The 18,807-nt window shown below is 37.1% G+C and overlaps 1 pseudogene; it reads right to left on the minus strand.

Moving 5' to 3' along the window:
* Positions 1 to 15,867: 15,867 nt before the first annotated feature.
* On the minus strand, positions 15,868 to 18,233 carry LOC123950390 (annotated as a pseudogene).
* Between the last annotated feature and the right edge of the window lie 574 nt (positions 18,234 to 18,807).

Genomic DNA, 18,807 nt, shown 5'->3' on the forward strand with positions numbered 1-18,807 from the left:
CTGAATGAGCACCCCACTTAATGCTCCTCCTCTTTTCCTCAGCACCTGTGTTCTGCTCCCAAAGAGTATAGAGGAAGTTGCACTCCACTGGGGTCAGCTCTTCAGCTCTCAGGACACAGAAATCAGAGTCTGTGTTTTCTAAAGGGATGTTGGCCTAAGCTTTGAAAATACTTTTTTGTTTGTTTGTCTTAATTGAATGTGTCTGTATCAACACTGGACACATTTTTTAAAAAACATTCTGTACCTAGAATAACAAAATCTCCTACCAGAGTAAACACTTAAAAGCACAGAACATAACTAAACAATGTTCAAACATTTTTATGTTGGAGGCAGAAAAAAGTATCATTATTTCTTTAGCAAGAGTTGAAAAAGGAGAAATCACTTTCCAGTTATATAAACTTATCCTCAATGTTTCAATTTATAAATTTGGAATAAGAATAACTCTCTGTGTCACATAAACCAGAACATTTTTAAGGACAGGAATAGAAAAAATAAAAGAGAAAATGACTTCTTCCATCTGTGTGTGTGTGTGTGTGTGTGTGTCTGTGTGTGTCTGTGTGTGTGTGTTTAAAAATAGTCATTATTCCGGTATGAAAGTATCATTTCTGTGCAGGATGACAAATTTCATTTTAGCTTCCTTATCTATCCATATATCCACATAGTGTTCACAAGTCATTGCTACTCTGGCTTGATGGAGACAGCCACAAAAAATCCAAAATAATCATAAAAATCAAGGCACTATGTTGTTGCAATATTTATGTCCCTGACAGGTGCCCTGATGCTTTGAATGAGCATGTGCGGTCTCTGCCTGGTAGGAATAGCATGTGTTCTAAACTCTCAAGCCATGCTTTCCAGGGCACACTGCAAATCATAGCAGGTCACAGGCAGTGGGACCCACCCCTGTCATTCAGACATTCCTTTTGTTGCATTGTACATGTAAGAAATTCCCAAATGCTAATAGTTTTAGAAATGCCAGGACAGAAAAAAAGGGCAATGAAGCCAGGGAATGAAAGCTTTAATGTAATCATTCAAAAGTATCAAGTGAGGACAGGCCATGTTCCAGCTGGGGTGTATGTGTGTGTGTGTGTGTGTGTGTGAGAGAGAGAGAGAGAGAGAGAGACAGACAGACAGACAGACAGACAGACAAAAACAGAAAGAGAGTGTTGGTGGGAGCTGAAAGCAAAAGGAAAACTGTTGCAGAAACATAAATAAAATCTGATCGACGAGAAGGGGTCTACTAATTGGTCACTAGAGTCGTAAGAGTTAGCTAGGGAAGGATTAAACACAGGAGAATGTCCCAGGGAGACACACTAGGAATGTGTGAATGACAGGGGTGGGTCCCACTGCCTCTGATCTGTTATGATTTGCAGTGTGCCATGGAAATCATGGTTTGAGAGTTTAGAACACATCTTATACCAGGTACGTCTGGAGGCACAGACCACACATGTACAAGATCTCATTCAAAGCAACAAGGCACCTGTCAGGGATATAAATATTGTGATAACATAGTGCCTTGATTTTTATCAATGTCCAAACAAAGCAAGATATTTGAGGAGATGTGTCCTTTTATAAGAGAATATGGTCCCATGGAAGGTCAGAATACTACCTACAAGGTAATGTAGGCTGAACTGAGACAAAATGCTGGAGATCCCACATAGAAAGGAATTTGGGTTGTGTTTTTGTTTGTTTGTTTGTTTGTGACCAAGAGAATGAAAAGAGACCCAAGAAAGTTGAAAGACAGTATGAACTAGAAGACATAGATGAGATTCTGGAGACATTTCTGCCTGGTTTGAAGACATAGCTAGGACAAAGTCAGGAAGCAACACACTAGAAGTTGTGGCCACCACACTGAAATATATTCCTATAAACCCAGAGGTGCCCCAACTTCTTCAAATCCTAGAAATTCTTCCCACTAAGCCCTCTCTAACTATAGGTGTTCTTCTGAAAGCCCACTGGGCTTGTGGGAGGCCAGGAAAAAGTAAAAGAGAAGAGAAAATGTCACTTTCCATTTCAATTCTTGTAATCCAGAGAAATGTTTCCGATATCTGCTTATTGGAGGAGAAATGCCGGAATCCTTGAGGGGTGGCCATGGAAATCATGCAGCAGCAGAAAACAGGGGACCTTCTCTGTGGAGTGCTTTGGGTCTCCTTCACCACCACCCCACTTGCATGGATCTAAGAGTAGAGTATTTTTTTTTTCTTCCACTACAGAAAATTTGGAAGGCCCCAGCTCCTGCAGGTCCAAACCAAAGCCTAATGGATGTGGGGATATTAGAAGCAGGATAAGAAAAAGCAATGGTGTATTTCTATCCAAACCACAGGTGCCAGACCATCTTCTGCAATTCATCAGTAAATAAATAAAGTTACATCACTATTTAATATTCTGGGGATTATAGGACTGTTACTTGATACTCTCAGCTCTGTTATGCTGGTACGTATCCGCCTTAAGACTGCAGGTTTAGGGCGCTTGGGTGGCTCAGTGGATTAAGCTGCTGCCTTCGGCTCAGGTCATGATCTCAGGGTCCTGGGATCGAGCCCCGCGTCGGGCTCTCTGCTCCGCAGGGAGCCTGCTTCCTCCTCTCTCTGCCTGCCTCTCTGCCTACTTGTGATCTCTCTCTCTGTCAAATAAATAAATAAATAAATAATCTTTAAAAAAAGACTGCAGGTTTATTCCACACCATTTTGTAGGTGGGCTGGAGCCATTTGGACCCAAAGCTTTCCCTGCTTGGATGTCTTTCAAGTCATAGGCTGCCCAGCATATTTCATCTTCTGTTCCCATAGTCAAGTCAAGAATGATGAAAATCATCGGACCAGTCATTCTCACTGTCCAATCACCCCACCTAATTTATCCTCTTTAAATTTCACTTAAAACCTTGACCCCTGCCTCTTCCACCTCTCCTCCCCACTCCTGTCCCCTGCTTTGGTGTGCATACAATTAGCCAATTATATAATTGGAGAATTTGAGGAACAGCTCAGAAACTGTTTTGGTTTTTGGTAACTGTTTTCCTTTAGAATAAACGTCTATTTAAAAAAAATCTTCACTTAATGTTAGCTGATTAAAGCTTTATCAGTGTTCCCTTAAAACTAATTTAGTCCTGGTCTTTTCAAAGAAGGTACATGTAATATTCGTTCACACAGAAATCTTTCATGTAGACATGCAGAAAGCCTCCCCTGGATGTCCACTGCACTGTTATTTGCACTTAGGGTTTCCCAATATTCTTTTTCCACCCACGTATAGATAGTGATGACTCCATAGATCATCTTTATGTCACCTGTCAGAAAAAAAATTAAGTCCCCACTGCTCTGTGGTTCCTTCAGAGTCAAATGCTGTCAGGACAGAGCTCACTTCTCAACTCACCTACATTCTTTTTCCACAGCTCTTCTCTGCAAAACTTTGCACTTGAGGATATATTTTTTTTTAATTTTAAAGGGAAAAATACAAGCTCTGGAAATGCTCACGCACCAGTTTTGATAGCACTGTAGGAGCACATTAAGGAATGTGTTAGAAAGTGGGAGACATATATCCTTTTATGTGTTGAGTATAATGAGGTGTACTGATTAGTCTAACTCACTGAGGCAAATCACTACATAGTTTTAAAGGTCTACCGTTCAATGCACCGTAATTAAATTAAAGTTAAAATGCTGTAATTATTTAGAACAGGGTGCCATTTTTTAACTGACTTTGTGAACTCATAGGCTCAAATGAATGCAGGGATAAAATAGCATAACACAAGTTGACTATATATTATCTTGTCTATCTTGTATTTGGAATTAAATTACTGGAGAGTTCAGAGGTTAATAAGAAACACAAGAACTGTCCTCTATATAATAGTAGCCTTATGTTGAATGGGGAGCATTAATTCAATTATTTACATACAGGCACGCAAGCTTTCCTATGCACATGTACACATAATATCGTATTCAAGCTATCTCCTCACCTTTACTGGAGGACTCTTAAGTGACAGGAACTGTGCTTTGTATATACTACCTCCTGTAAAACACAGAACTACCCTGTAAGACAAGTATTATTAGGTTCACTTTAGAGATGACATGCCCTCTTGTCATGTTACCCCACTGGGGTAACTCAACGTCAACCCAAACTGCTGCACCACTAAATGGAGCGGGTTTATGAAACTGCCTCATCATGAATTTGCATCCTCCCCAATCTAATCTTTCACATTTTCTCCAACCTTCATGAAGGGCCCCACTCTCTGTTCAGTGCAGGAGTTAGAAACTGGAAGGTATCCTTGATTCCTTCTTCTCCTTATATCCATATTCAATTCCTTGTTCAGTCTTACATCTTTTTATCTTGTATGCGTCCTTCAAGACTTTCCCTGAATCCTGTCACCTACATTCCTAACCATGACCTAACTGCTATCAAAACTCATCTGCACCATGGCAACAGTTTTCAACTCATCTTCCAACATTCCTCTTTTTTCACATAATGTTCTTAAAGCAAATCTGATTATGCTACTTTTCTGCTTCAAACACATGGGTTTCCACTGCTTTTTTTTTTTTAAGATTTTGTTTATTTATTTGACAGAGAGAGAGAGAGATCACAAGTAGGCAGAGAGGCAGGCAGAGAGAGGTGGGGGTTGGGGAAGCAGGCTCCCTGCTGAGCCTGATGTGGGGCTCGATCCCAGGACCCTGAGATAATGACCTGAGCCAAAGGCAGAGGCTTAACCCACTGAGCCACCCAGGTGCCCCTCTACTGCTCTTATGACAAAAAATCTTTAATGTAGCCCACAAAATCCAGCATGATTTTTCCATCTGTCTCTTCAAGCTCATACCATATTCTCTCTGACCTGTTTCCAGTCCTTCAGCTAGACTGACCTCCCTTTGTTTCTTGAACAAATATTTCACATCTTGATCTGCCTCAGGACATTTACATATCCTGTTCCCTATGGCTGACCTGACCACTCTTCCTTCATACCCTTTGCCTAGTTATTTTTTTTAAAGATTTTATTTATTTATTTGACAGAGAGAGAGAGAGAGAGAGAGAGATCACAAGTAGGCAGAGAACCAGGCAGAGAGAGGTGGGGGTCAGGGAAGCAGGCTCCCCACTGAGCCTGATGCGGGACCTGATCCCAGGACCCTGAGATCATGACACGAGCCAAAGGCAGAGGCCTAACCCACTGTGCCACCCAGGTGCCCCTGCCTAGTTATTAACTACAAATATGATCTTTTCTTATTGTTACTTCTTCAGAGAAGGTTTCCTTGATCCCACACTAGGATGGGTCCCCTGTCACATGATCTCATAGCATAATATCTTTTTCTTCCATAGCACTCAACATAGTTCATGAATATACATTTATACATCCGGTTCTTTTTTAAAAAAAATCTCAATAGCCAACATATAGTACATTAGTTTTTGATGTCGTGTTCAATGACTCATTAATTGCATCTAACACCCAGTGCTCATCACATCACAGCCATCACCCAGTTACCCCATCCCCTCACTCAATTCCCTTTCTACAACCCTCAGTTTGTTTCAGAGTCAAGAGTCTCTCATGGTTTGTCTCCCTCTCTGATTTCTTACCATTCAGTATACCCTCCCTTCCCCTATGATCCTCTGAGCTATTTTTTTTATTCCACACATGAGTGAAACCATATGATAATCATCTTTCTCTGATTGACTTATTATACTCAGCATAATAGCCTCCAGCCATCCATGTCAATGCAAATGGTAGGTGTTCCATCCTTTCTGATGGCTGAGTAATATTCCTTTGTATCTATGAACCACATCTTCTTTATTCATTCATCTGTTGAAGGACATCTCAGCTCCTTCCACGGTTTGGTTCCTTGATTATTGTTTGTTATTCTCATTTGATTATGAGGGTAATGTAATCCTTGAGGGTAAGAACCCTGTCATTTATCATTCCACCATAACGCCAGCACTTAGCAAAATGTCATGTTTAACAAATATTTGGCTACATATTTGATTCATAGTCGGACTTCTCTTTAATTAGTAGCCTCTCTTATATGGAATACAATATCAAATCTTTTTGAAGAAAGAATGGGGAAACAAGTGGGAAGTGTACAAAGTATTAGCTTCCTATTCCTACTATTTTGGTGGTCAGGAAAAAGAAAAGTGTCACTGGTTATTCGTGGTACCTGAGATGTCCAAAATTGGAAAAATTTCCTGAGTTAAGACATATTTTCTAGAAATTCATATCAGGTGGAAAATTTGTCACCCTAACTAGAACCATTAGTTCAGAGGAACCCAACAGATAGGCAACAAAAAGCAAGATTCTCAAGAAACGTGGTCAAAAGAGAGATGGTTTTGATCAGAAGTAAGGCTTTGAAATTCACTGGACATGTCAAAGTGTGTGTAAGGCTGAAGCATAGACTAAAAGTTGCCCAGCGGTCTCCTGGCTGGCTCAGTAGATACAGCATGTGACTCTTGATCTTGGGGTTGTAAGTTCAAGCCCCACGTTGGGTGTAAATATTACTTAAAAATTAAAAATCTAAAGAAAGGAAGGAAGGAAGGGAGGGAGGGAGGGAGGGAGGGAGGAAAAGAAAGGGAAAGAACAACTTGCTCAGGCAGGCAGTAGTCAAGATGCCCACAAGAGGGCGTTCACAGTCATACTTATGTAACCTATAGAATCTGCTCCAAGCTCTCCTTTGAGTGCCATTCAAAGGTGCATCAATTCAGCACCCAAAATAACTTAAAAGCATTTAACCTACTCTACTATCTTTCTGGATTTTTTTTTCTTTCTGGATATTTTAAATCATCAAAGGAAAAGCACATCGTTAATGTAAAACAAAACTTAAAAACACTTATTCTCTCTCACTCCCCATTTCACTCAATGCTACAGCAGCTCCCACCCACCTCCAAGTCATCCCCCCAACATTCTCACTAACCCAGTTTTTGAGGTTTTCTTGTATCTTACCCCTCTCCTCCCTGCTCCAGCTTATTTGTAGATACATTTATCTGAGATCTCTGGCTTTTATTTGCTTATTTCCCAGTTCCTCCAACATCAGGACTGATCCAGAAAGTAATCTTATTTCCATAGAGAATGAGAATAGATAAGAAACTGAATATTTATAATTTCATGATTTATCATTAAACATTACTATTATTGGGGCACCTGGGTGGCTCATTTGGTTAAGGATCCAACTCTTAATTTTCTCAGGTCATGATCTCAGGGTTGTAAGATCAAGCCCCGTGTCAGATTCCACAATGGGCGTAGAGTCTGCTTCAGAGTCTCTCTGCCCCTCCCCTCCTCTTTCCCTCCTTCTCAAAAAGAATTGCTATTATTGTCACCCTGGTTGTTGAAAATATACAGTTTTATACTACAGCAAAGCACATCCCAATTACCATTTCATCATCTAAGAGTTAGATTTCATGCACTATCAACTTTGGAAAGCTATGATTTGTCCCCTTTGGGGGGCATTGGAAGATGGTGTAGGGAGTTCAGATCTCCTGATAGCCTCTAACCAGATACTTTTCAGATGAAATGTGTTTCAACAGGATATTATATTGAAGAACTATAGGAATGAGACAATAGAAAGTTTAGGCCCCAAGATAAGAAATCAGGAGAATATATACTTATTTTTACCAATAGAGAGGAGGATGGGGATAGAAAGAATAAGACTCAAGGCAGTCCACCTAAACTGTCATTTTTCTTCAGCTAGACCCTGCACAGAGGTATCAGAGAGGAAGTTCCATGAGCCATCAATAATTAATACAAAGAAAATTGCTTTGGAATAATTAGGTCAAAATTGGAGATCCAAAATATTTATCACCATCGGCATACACAGATGAACCACATATATTCAGAAATGAGAGATGGTCCCTTGATGTGGCCTCCTCTAATAGCCCGGTTAGCACTGGACTCTGAAGTGAAACACACCAAGTAATGTAGATTTCCAAGTGCAGCATGCTTTCTGCAGTGAGCACATTTAACGATTTTCTCATTTGATACCTAATGAGATTTTTCAAACTAATTGCAGGCTTACAAAAGTTTTCAAAAGAAGGCAGAAAAAACATTAAGAAAATAAACCATGGCAATGATCCCATGCTGGGAAGAACTGAATAAGATACCTTTGGTTCCAGAAATCTGAATTTAAATAGGATGTTAACCAAAGTATGTTTCATCAAATTAATTAAAAAAAAGTTTTAATACAGAAACGCTAGATTATAACAGAGTTTCAAAACTCTGCACGCCTTGCAGACAGACCTGGCCATTACAGAGACCAGTCAACTGCAAACCATCATTGCTACATTTGAATTTAAATTTCCAGTGAAGTTTCTAGTAAAATACATTTGAGGTGGTCTCTATCAGAGTCATGAACTTTCATTACCCAGAAAAGCCTATGAAATATATCCTAGCAGCTCTCTAGTTTAATTACAGACTGTTCTACCATCTACATAACCAAAATGATCTTTCACATAATGTTTCCTAGCACAATATATTTGAAATACACAGCATATGTAATCCCATTCCATTCTATACTCTCACATTAAAGGATAAAATGAAGCTGTTTATTTTAACTTCCTGACTTATTCTTCCAAGTATTGTTTTCAAAGAGAAGGAGGGGAAAAAAGAATGAAAAATGGATGGAAGGAAACCTGCTAACAGTCTACGATTAAATTTAACAGCTCCTGAGAGGCCACCCCAGCATGTCTGTAACCTAGTTGGGAGACTCCATGTGGATGATTGCACAATCAATTGTTTTTGTTCTTTAATAGGATGCATGTGCCAAAAGATAAACTGTTTAGGTTCAAAGGGCAGTGAATTAATTAAAAGAAGTTCTTAATAAAAGTGATTCGAGCTTTGTATTTAGCTTTTAATACAAAAAATTAATTAACATTTGCATTATGAGAGCTGACCTCCCCAGGGAAATATAATCAATTCTCCCAATACAGGATGGATTCTGCAGAAGACATAATTTCTTATTGTGGTGCTAATCAATCATGTCAGTGGTGCAAGAGAACTGTAAATGATGCGCAGAACTATTAAACTCTAGACTCTTTTAAAAGCCAGTTGTCAACGCCATAGTATATAAATATATACTTATACTGGGGACTGTTTAATTATAATATTGATTAAATTATCACAGTCCCTGGCATAATTCATGATGATGGCACGCTATCTGGAAAGAATAAAAGACAACTGAAAACACATCTATAGTTTTGCAAATGTAATTTCACAAGGAAATTGTGTTAATTATAGCAGCATGATACATGCCTCTACTGCAAAGACCGCATTACTAAGGAGATGACTATAACTCCAGAAGAGAGAGTCGAGATGATTTGAGGCCATTTTAAACCATTATTTTATTTGTGTTCATTTGAAGCATTCCTTTTTTTAATGTTTCCCTGATTTTTTTTAATTGAGGTAAAATTCACATGACATAAAATTTACTATTTTAATCATTTTAAAAAGGTAAAATTCTGTGGGTTCTGGTACATTCACAATGTGCAACCATCAACCATCACCACTACCTAATTCCAGAATATTTCCATCACCCCAAAAAGGTACTCTGTATCCACTCAGCAGTCATTTCCCATAAATGGAATCATATGATATGTGGCTCTTTGTGTCTGTCTTCTTTCCTTTTGAAGAATATTCTCAAGATCACCCATGTTGTAGCATGTATCAGTCATTCCCCTCTTCTTATGGCTGAATAGTTTTTCATTGTAGGGATATAACACATTTGTTCATCCACTCTTCAGTTGATAGACATTTGGGTTGTTTCCATCTTCTGGCTACTGCGAAATTTATGGGCAAATGTTTGCTTGAACACTGTTTTCGATTCTCTTTGACACATACCTGAGAGTAGAACAGGGGGATCACATGCTATATGTTTAACATTTGGGGGAATTTCCAAGCTGTCTTCACCAGTGGCTATGCCATTTTACATCCCATCCCCAATGTATGACTGATGATGATGAGCATCTTCTTACGTGGTTATTATCCATTTGTGTATCTTTTTTGAAGAATTATCTGTCCAGGTCCTTTGCCCATTGTTTAGTTGTGGTTGGGGGAGATGGGGTGATACTGTTGTTGGTTTCACAAGTTATTTATATAGTCTGGATTCTAGTCACTTATCAGATTAATGATATATAAATATTTTATTCCATTCTGTGGGTTGTCTTTTAACTTTCTGTGTTCTTTGATGAGTAAGAATTTTTCATTTTCATGAAGTCCAATTTATTTATTTGTTGTTGTTGTTGATTTTGCTTTGGTTATCATAATAGGAAACTATTGCCAAATCCAAGACCATGAACATTAATATCTCTGCTGTCTCCTAAGGGTTTATACATTGAGCTCTTATATTTAGATATTTGCTCTATTTTGAGATAATTTCTGTATTTGATGTGAACTAAGCAAGAGTCTAGCTTTATTCTTTTGTGTGTGTATATCAAATTGTACCAGAACAACATTGAAGAGTCTGCTCTTTCCCCCACAGCATAGTCTTGGCGCCCTTGTCAAAAATCAATTAACCATGGATATATAGGCTTATTTCTGGATTTTTTATTTTATTCCATTGATATACACATGGCAGTACCACATTGTTTTGATTACTGTAGTTTATAGTAAGTTTTGAAGTGAAGAAGTGTATGTTTTCCAATGGTGTTTTCTTAAAAATTGTTTTAGCTATTCAGGGTCACTTGCAATGCCATATGAATTTTAGGGCCAGTGTTTCCCATTTTTGTAAAAAGAACACTGGGATTTTGGTAGAGATTGCATTAAAGCTGTACATCCTACATTGGGTAGTTCTGCCATCCTAAAAATATTAAATCTTCCAACCTACAAACATGGCATGTCTTTCCATTTATTTGGTCTTTAATGTCTTTCAACAGTGTTTTTTTCTGTTTTGTTTTGTTTTGTTTTTAGTTTTCAGTGTACAAGTCTTCCCCTTCTTAACTTTAACTTAATCCTAAGTATTTTATTCATTTTGATACTATTGTAAATTGAATGTTTTTTTTAATTGAATGTTTTTTTAATTTCATTTTCAGATTATTCATTGCTAGTATATAGAAATACTGCTGATTTCTGTAACTGCTCTTACAAATACTACTGATTTTGTATATTATTAGTTATAATAGTTTTTTGTTTTATTTTGTTTTATAGATTCTTGGGATTTTCTTTCTATTAGATTATGCCATTTGCCAATAGAGATAATTTTTTTTTTTAAGATTTTTTTTTTATTTATTTGACAAACAGAGATCACAAGTAAGCAGAGAGGCAGGCGGAGAGAGAGGGGAAATCAGGCTCCCTGCCGAGCAGAGAGCCCCATGCGGGGCTCGATCCCAGGACCCTGAGATCATGACCCGAGCCAAAGGCAGAGGCTTTAACCCCCTGAGCCACCCAGGTGCCCCGCCAATAGAGATAATTTGACTTTGTCCTTTCCAATTTGGATGCCTTTTATTTCTTTCCTTGCCTAATATCCTTAGCTAAAGCATCCAGTGCAACATTCAGTAAAGGTGATTAGAGAGAGCATGCTTGCCTTGTTCTTAATCTTAGGGGGAATGATTTGTCTTTCACCATTAAGTATATTTTCTGTAGATTTTTCATAGATGTTTTTTATCAGGTTGAGAGACTCCCCTTGTAATGTTAATTTGTTGTGTATGCTTATCATCAAAGGGTGCTGGATCTTGTCTTTTTTTTCTGCCTAGATTGAGATGATCGTGGGCTTTTTAATTCTTTATTCATTACATTGATTCATTTTTCTATATTGAACACACCCTGCATTCCTGGGATAAATCATACTTAGTAATGGTATATAATATTTTGAATATGTTGCTGGATTCAGTTTGCTACTACTTGGTTGAGAATTTTTGCATCTATATTAACAAGGAATATTGGTCTGCAATTTTGTTTTCTTGTGGTATCTTTGTCTGGCATCAGTATCAGGGTAACGTTGGCATCAGAATGAGTTAAAAAATATCCCTTCCTCCTCAGTTTCTTAGACAAGTTTGGGAAGGAGTGGTGTTAATTCTTTTTTACACATTTGATAGAATTCAGCAATGAAACCATCTGGTTGCAGGCTTTGTTGGAAGGTTTTTAATTACTGATGCAATCTCTTGTTATATAGGTCTATTCATATTTTCTATTTCTTCTTGAGTTAATTTTGGTAGTTCGCATGTTTCTAGGAATTTGTCCATTTTGCTCAATTATCTAATTCAGTGACATGTGATTGTTCACAGTATTGTCTTATGATGCTTTGTGTTTCTCTATGGTCAGTAATAATGTCTCCTGTTGTTCCTGATTTTAGTAATTTGAGGCCTCTCTCTCTTTTTTTTCTCTTCCTCTGTCAGTTTATATAAAGGCTTGTCAATCTTTCCACAGAACCAACTTGTCGTTTCATTGACTCTGTATTGTTTGTATAGTCCTATTTTATTTATCTCTGCTCAAATCTTTATTAACTCACTTCTTCTATTTGCTTTAGATTTAGTTTGATCTTTTTCTAGTTTCTTAAGGTGGAAAGTTAACTTATTGAGTTGAGATCTTTCCTCCTTTGATGAAGGCATTTATAGCTACAAATTTCTCTCTGAGCTCTGATATATTTTGGTATACTTTATTTTTGTCTTCATTTATCTCAAAGTGTTCTAATTTCTTTTGTGATTTTATTCTTTAACCCATCTCTTGTTTAAGAGTGTGTTATTTGATTTCCAGATTATGGGTTTTCCAAATTTCCTTCTGTTACTAATTTCTAACTTCACTCCATTGTGGTTAGAGAAGATACTTTGTATGATTTCAATCTTTTAAAATTTATTTATAATTGTTTTGTGGCCTAAGATATGGTCTCTCCTGGAGAATATCCCATGTACAATCAAAAAGAATATTTACTCTGCTATTATCAAGTGGAGTGTTTTCTATATATCTTGTTAGTACTAGTGAGTTTGTTTTTCTAGTCTTCTATTTCCTTCTTCATCTCCTGTCTATCTATTCAGTCTGTTATTGAAAGTTGTTGAGTGTTGAAGTCACCAACTATTATTGTTGAATTACTTTACCCTTGAACTCTGTCAGTTTGTACTTCATAAAGTTGGAAACTCTGTTATTAGGTGCATATACACTTATAGTTGTTATATCTTCTAATGTATTGACACCTTTTTGTTGTTCTTGTAACAATCTGTGTTTTAAGGTCTATTTTACCTGATAGTCTTACCAGCTCTCTTCTGATTACCATTCACATGAAATTAACTATTTTCATCCTTTTGCTTTCTATTTGTGTTTTTGATTCCAAAGTGGTTCTCTTGCAGTCAACATATAGTTGGATCCATTTTTTTTAATCCATCTGCAATCTCCACCTTTGCATTGGAGAGTTTAATCTATTTACATATGATAAAATTACTGATAAGAAAGGACTTCTGCCAGTTTGCTATGTTTTCTATATGGCTTACATCTTTTATTTCCACAAATTCCTCCATTACTTCCTAGTTTTGTGTTAGACAAACATTTTTAGTAGACTATTTTGATTTCTTTCTCATTTCTTTTACCATATATGTTTTTAGTTAGTTTCTTGATTGTTGCTTTAGGGATTGCAATTAACATCTTTGTTTACAACAATCTAGTTTGAATTAATACCAACTTAGTTCCAATAATATGTAATACATTTGCTCGTATATGTCTCCACCAACCACCTTTTATGTTATTATTGTTACAAATTACATCTTTGTACCTGTGTTTGTAGCAACATAGATTTATAATTATTGTTTTATGTAGTAGCTTTTAAAAAATAATATAGGAAAAAATGTTTAAGTTACTAACCAGAAACACATTAATACTGACTTTTATATATTTTTATTGTTGTTCTTTATTTCTTCAGGCGATTTGAATTACTCTCTAGTGCCCTATCATTTCAACCTGAAGGACTTCCTTTAGCATTTATTGCAGAGCAGGTCTACTGGAAATAAACTTTTTATTCTTCAGGGAATGTCTTAATTTCTCCTTCATTTTTGGTGGGTAGTTTTGCCAGATATAGAATTTTTGCTTAACAGTCCTTTTTTGTTTGTTTTCTTTTAACACTTTGAATGTGTCAGCTGATTACCTCTGGCTTCCATGATTTCAGATGAGAAATCAGTTATTAATCTGATTAGGGATAACTTGCACATAGCAAGTCACTTCTCTCTTACAATTTTCAGCATTCTCTCTCTTTGTCTTTGGCACTGAGCAGTTTGATTAGCAAATGTTTTCATGTGGATCTCTTTTGAGTTTTTTTTTAATTTGGAGTTCATTGCATTTCTTGGATGTATAGATTTTAGTCTTTCATTAAACTTTGGAAGTTTTCACCTATCATTTCTTCAGATATTATTTCTAACCCTTTCTCTTCTATAGGAGTGATATTATGCCCATGTTAGTATCCTTGATAGTGTCCCACTGGTATCTTAGGTTTTTTTTTCATTTTCTTCATTCTTTTTACTTTCTTCTCCTCATATTGACTAACCTCAATTGACCTATGTTTAAGTTTGAGGACTCTTTCTTCTGACTTGCTCAAATCCATTATTAATCCCCCTAATGAGGTGGGTTTTTTTTTTTAATTTCAGTTATTTTAATTTTCAACTCCAGAATTTTTACCTGGTTACTTCTTATAACTTCTTTTTACTGATATTCTTTATTTAGTGACACATCATTTTCAGCTCTCTCTTAATTCTTCATGCGTGGTTTTCTTTGGCATTTGAGCAAATTGAAAGTAGCTGATGTAAAGTCTTTTCTACTAAGTACAATGTCTAGGCTTCCTCAGAGACAGTTTGTATGCACTTTTATTTTTCCAATGTATAGAACATACATTCTTATTTCTTTAAATACCTTATAGTTTTTTTTAGAAGCTGGACATTTTGAGTATTATAATGTGGCAATCTTTTTTTTGGAAAGTCCATTCATAAAATTTTTATTCCACTTATATGAACTTAATACATCTGTTCTTTAAAATTATGCTTGGATTGTTCATGAAAATTTCATAAAACATTAAACAAAGTTCGCCATCATCTCAAGTTATTTCTCTGTTAACTATTTTTATAGCACATGCATGTTAGGCAAGTATCAAAAACAAACAAACACCCAAACCAAAAAAAAAAACAAAAAAAAACCACACACCCACACAAAAAACCATAAAACCCTTTAAAAAAAGTTAAATCCATGGAATTTTTATTTTACTGCTGTGCTTGATATACATAAAGTACTGGATATCAAGCAATTCATTTTTACTTCATCTTTACTTGTACATTTGTTCTTAGGTTGCCTAAAACATTTAAATACAAATAAAAGGAGTGTAACAAAAATAATGAAAACAAACAGCAGGTAATGTTACAAAAGAGGGAATGTGAACCATTCCCTTATCCAGAGTAAATTGGGTGACAACTAAAGGAACACTTCTGCAACTGTAATCAAAAAGGTGTGCACATTGAGAGTGAGAATTCCACAGATACTCATGGTTCAATCTGTAGTATCTACAGGATACCCATTTCTACTATAGCCTCATAAGAGCTCCAAACCTTAAAGTACCCACAAAAACTACACCTGTATCTGGAACAAATTATTCCTTTTATTCCCCACCAGGACAAGCCAATAAGTAGACAGTTTTCTTTGCTGTGACATGGAAGCAGCTTTAACACTGGCACTTGTAAAGCCACAATGTACCAATAGTACTATGCCAAACATTTGTAACTACTACAAAAATTCCACATCCCCATATTGGCCACCTCAAGATGAAAACAGAAAACTCGCTAAATGTTAACTTGCTCTACTCCCCTAATATTCAACATAAAAACCACAATGGAAATATAGAAATCCAAAAAGAAGCAACATAAACCTGTCATAAATCATCAACAGAAAACTATTTGTGGGACAGCACGGATGACAAATGGTCTACTATGTAAATTTTAGAATGAGGCAGACAAAAGCTAGAAGACTGGTTAATTTTCTCCTCCTTCTTCTGTTTCAGCTTTGTCTCCTTGGGTGTGCAATGTCCACAATGCCAAGTTGTCTCTCAGTAATTGCGTTATTAGCGTGCTGTCTTTGCAAGAAAGCAACCTTGTCCAGAGAGGTCAAAATTTCATCATAGAACACAGAGAAGTTAAGGGCCAGACCCAATCTGATAAGATGTGTTGGTTACATTTCCTTTTGGCTGATTTCAAAAGCTTCTCGGTATGCTTGTTGTGACTGATCTACAATACCTTTCTTGTCATCACCAGCAGCAACCTCGGCCAGGTAACGGTAGTGGTCTCCTTTCATTTTCAAATAGAAGACTTAGCTCTCTGCTTGTAAGCATTGGGGATCAAAAACTTTTCCAAAAAAGAGTACAGCATTGCAGACATCTCTTGGCTTGGTCTTGGTTTTCTCACCATATTCTCAAGCCATCTGCTGTTTTTTCTCAGCACCTTCCATCTTTTGCTCAATACTTGAGACGACCCTCCAAGATGACCTATGGGCTCCTAAAACATTTTTATAAGCAACTGAGAGAAGATTCCTCTACTCATCAGATAATTCAGCTCCTTGCTCAGTTACAGACTCCATGCATGCTGCCATGTCTTCATATCGCTCAGCCTGCTTGGCCAGTTTGGCCTTCTGCGCCAGCTCAGTTTTATCTATGATTGGATGTTCTGTGTCCAGAGTGGGTGGTAGAAGACGGCGGGGCGGGAGGCTCAGCAGTCTCTGGGCAGCAGCGGCAAGGCTGAGACTCTGTCCACAATGTTGCAATTCTTGAAACTAAATTCTCCCCCTTTCTCAGGGTTTGTTAATGCTGCTTATGGTGGCTGCATTTGTTTGTTTGAAGTAATTTTGTAAAATCTGTATTTTTTTTTTTTTTTTGGTCATATGCAGACACCGATGTCTCATTAGGTTACCCTAGTGGTCAACTAGTGATTTGACAGAGATTTCCTTAAACCTCTAGGAATCTCTTCCCGAACCAACCCCCCGCCCCCCACCACCACCACCAAAAAACTCCCAGTTTTTGCAAATAAACTTTGCAGAGTAAATCTTCACTATTCAGCTGGGCAATTTACAACTCTGCTCTAACTTTCACTTTCTGCTTGCACAGAGTCAAAAGCTCAGTGAAGGTGAGAGGTTAGTGCTTTCTGGAATATTTCTGAGTATGCATCCTACCTCGTGTGCATCTAGCCTTGTAAATAAGTTTTCAGTGTGTTTATTATTTCCTTCAACTATTATCCCTTGCTCCAAATGGCAGCCACTAATAAATTTGCCTTTAAAGGTTTTTGACAAATGTCTCCATGTAGTCATCTCTCTACCACATGTCTCTCATATAGAGAATTCTGAATTAGGTGGAATAAATGCAAGTCCTTTGAGTTTCCTTCAGGAAATTACCGCATGAGCCAAAACTCACAATCATAATTCTTTGAGAACAGATCTGCTCTGCATTAGCCAGCCCTGGAAACCCATACCAGGAGTTCAGGCTGCCATCTTCAAGACCATTCTTGAGCTGGGGAGCGAGGTTGGGGCCAAGGGAAGCTAAAACACCATGAAGCTCTTGTACTGAGTTTCAGCCACCTTCTGCTTGATCAAATGTTTGTCTGGTTGCTGTAAACTTTTGGTTAGTTTCCAGAGTTCTGATAAGGTTGATTCTGGGAGCGTTTTGTCAGTTTATTTATTGTTTCTGTGGAAGAAGAGGGCCTTGGAGTTGCCTTTCTTCTGTATTTACTGATGTTACCTAGAATATCCTCTTTTATACCACAAAAACAGCTGGGGAAGGGAAGAGAATTTACCAAGAAACTATTTTATTAGACATTGTAGCTCATAAAACAGTGAGTGACATCTAATTTTGGTATTTTGTCATATTGCTTATAGTTGACGTTTTACATGGCTGTAAATCATTTGGATGGTAGTAAAGTCTGCAGGTGTTATAGAGGCTGTACTGCGAGAGAAAGCACACCCAAGTGTATCAACTGACTTGCCCCCGGGTTGGAATTTTCTAGTCCCATGGACTCCATATTTATTGTTTAAATTCCTGAATTTTAAAAATAGGGCAAGAAGCTATGGTTCAATTTAGGACATATAATCTATTTCCACTTTATATCCAGGCATGTTTGTTTTATTTTGTTTTGTTTCTTTTTAACTGAATGCTCCAGTGACACACCTCTCAAATGGAGTTATCAACACAGGGGATAATTTTTTCAAGATAAAGAAAGAAAAGAAAAGGAAGACATAAGATGAAAAAAAATTACATGAAGTTATTTATCAAGTTGGAGGTGACAAGATTTAGATATTTAAGAACAATCCAATTCTGCTTAGTGATACCTCTCCCACTTACCCATTTGTCCCTCATTTTGCCTAACCATGTGTCTACAACCAAGTATCCAACAATATGTATTTGTCAGGTTAATATTGTAGTTGTAAATGATGGGAATGCCAACTTCATAGTCTATAAGGTACTCTATTCCCCCACTGGGTGTGGACGGATAAACAATATCAAGATAATCTTCTGCGTGCCCTAGAATAGTAAAACAAACTCTGCAAATTAAAGACAATAACAGCTCCTTAAATTTATGAACCAATGATGAGTTTCTCTCATTTAAGGGCTTCTGTTTTCTTTATGAAGTGGAAAGTATCATTTGTGAAAGTGGAGTAGAGGTGATGGGTTTGAAGTCCATGCCAGATACTGCTCTCTGCACAAGAAATCTCATGATCACAACAGATCCTGAGGCAATTTCTTTTAGATTCCCATTATACAGGTAAGGAAATGTAGTCATAGAAAAAATAATGTTTAATAATTTGCCCGAGGTCTCATATCCAGTAAGCGGTGAACTGGAATGTGCTTCTAGTCAGTCTGATCATAGAGGTCACATCCTTAATCATTACACTACCCTCTTGAGTTCAGTTTATGACTATGAACTTACGAA

This window comes from Meles meles, chromosome 9, assembly GCF_922984935.1.
Source record: "Meles meles chromosome 9, mMelMel3.1 paternal haplotype, whole genome shotgun sequence".
Classification (NCBI taxonomy): Eukaryota; Metazoa; Chordata; class Mammalia; order Carnivora; family Mustelidae; genus Meles; species Meles meles.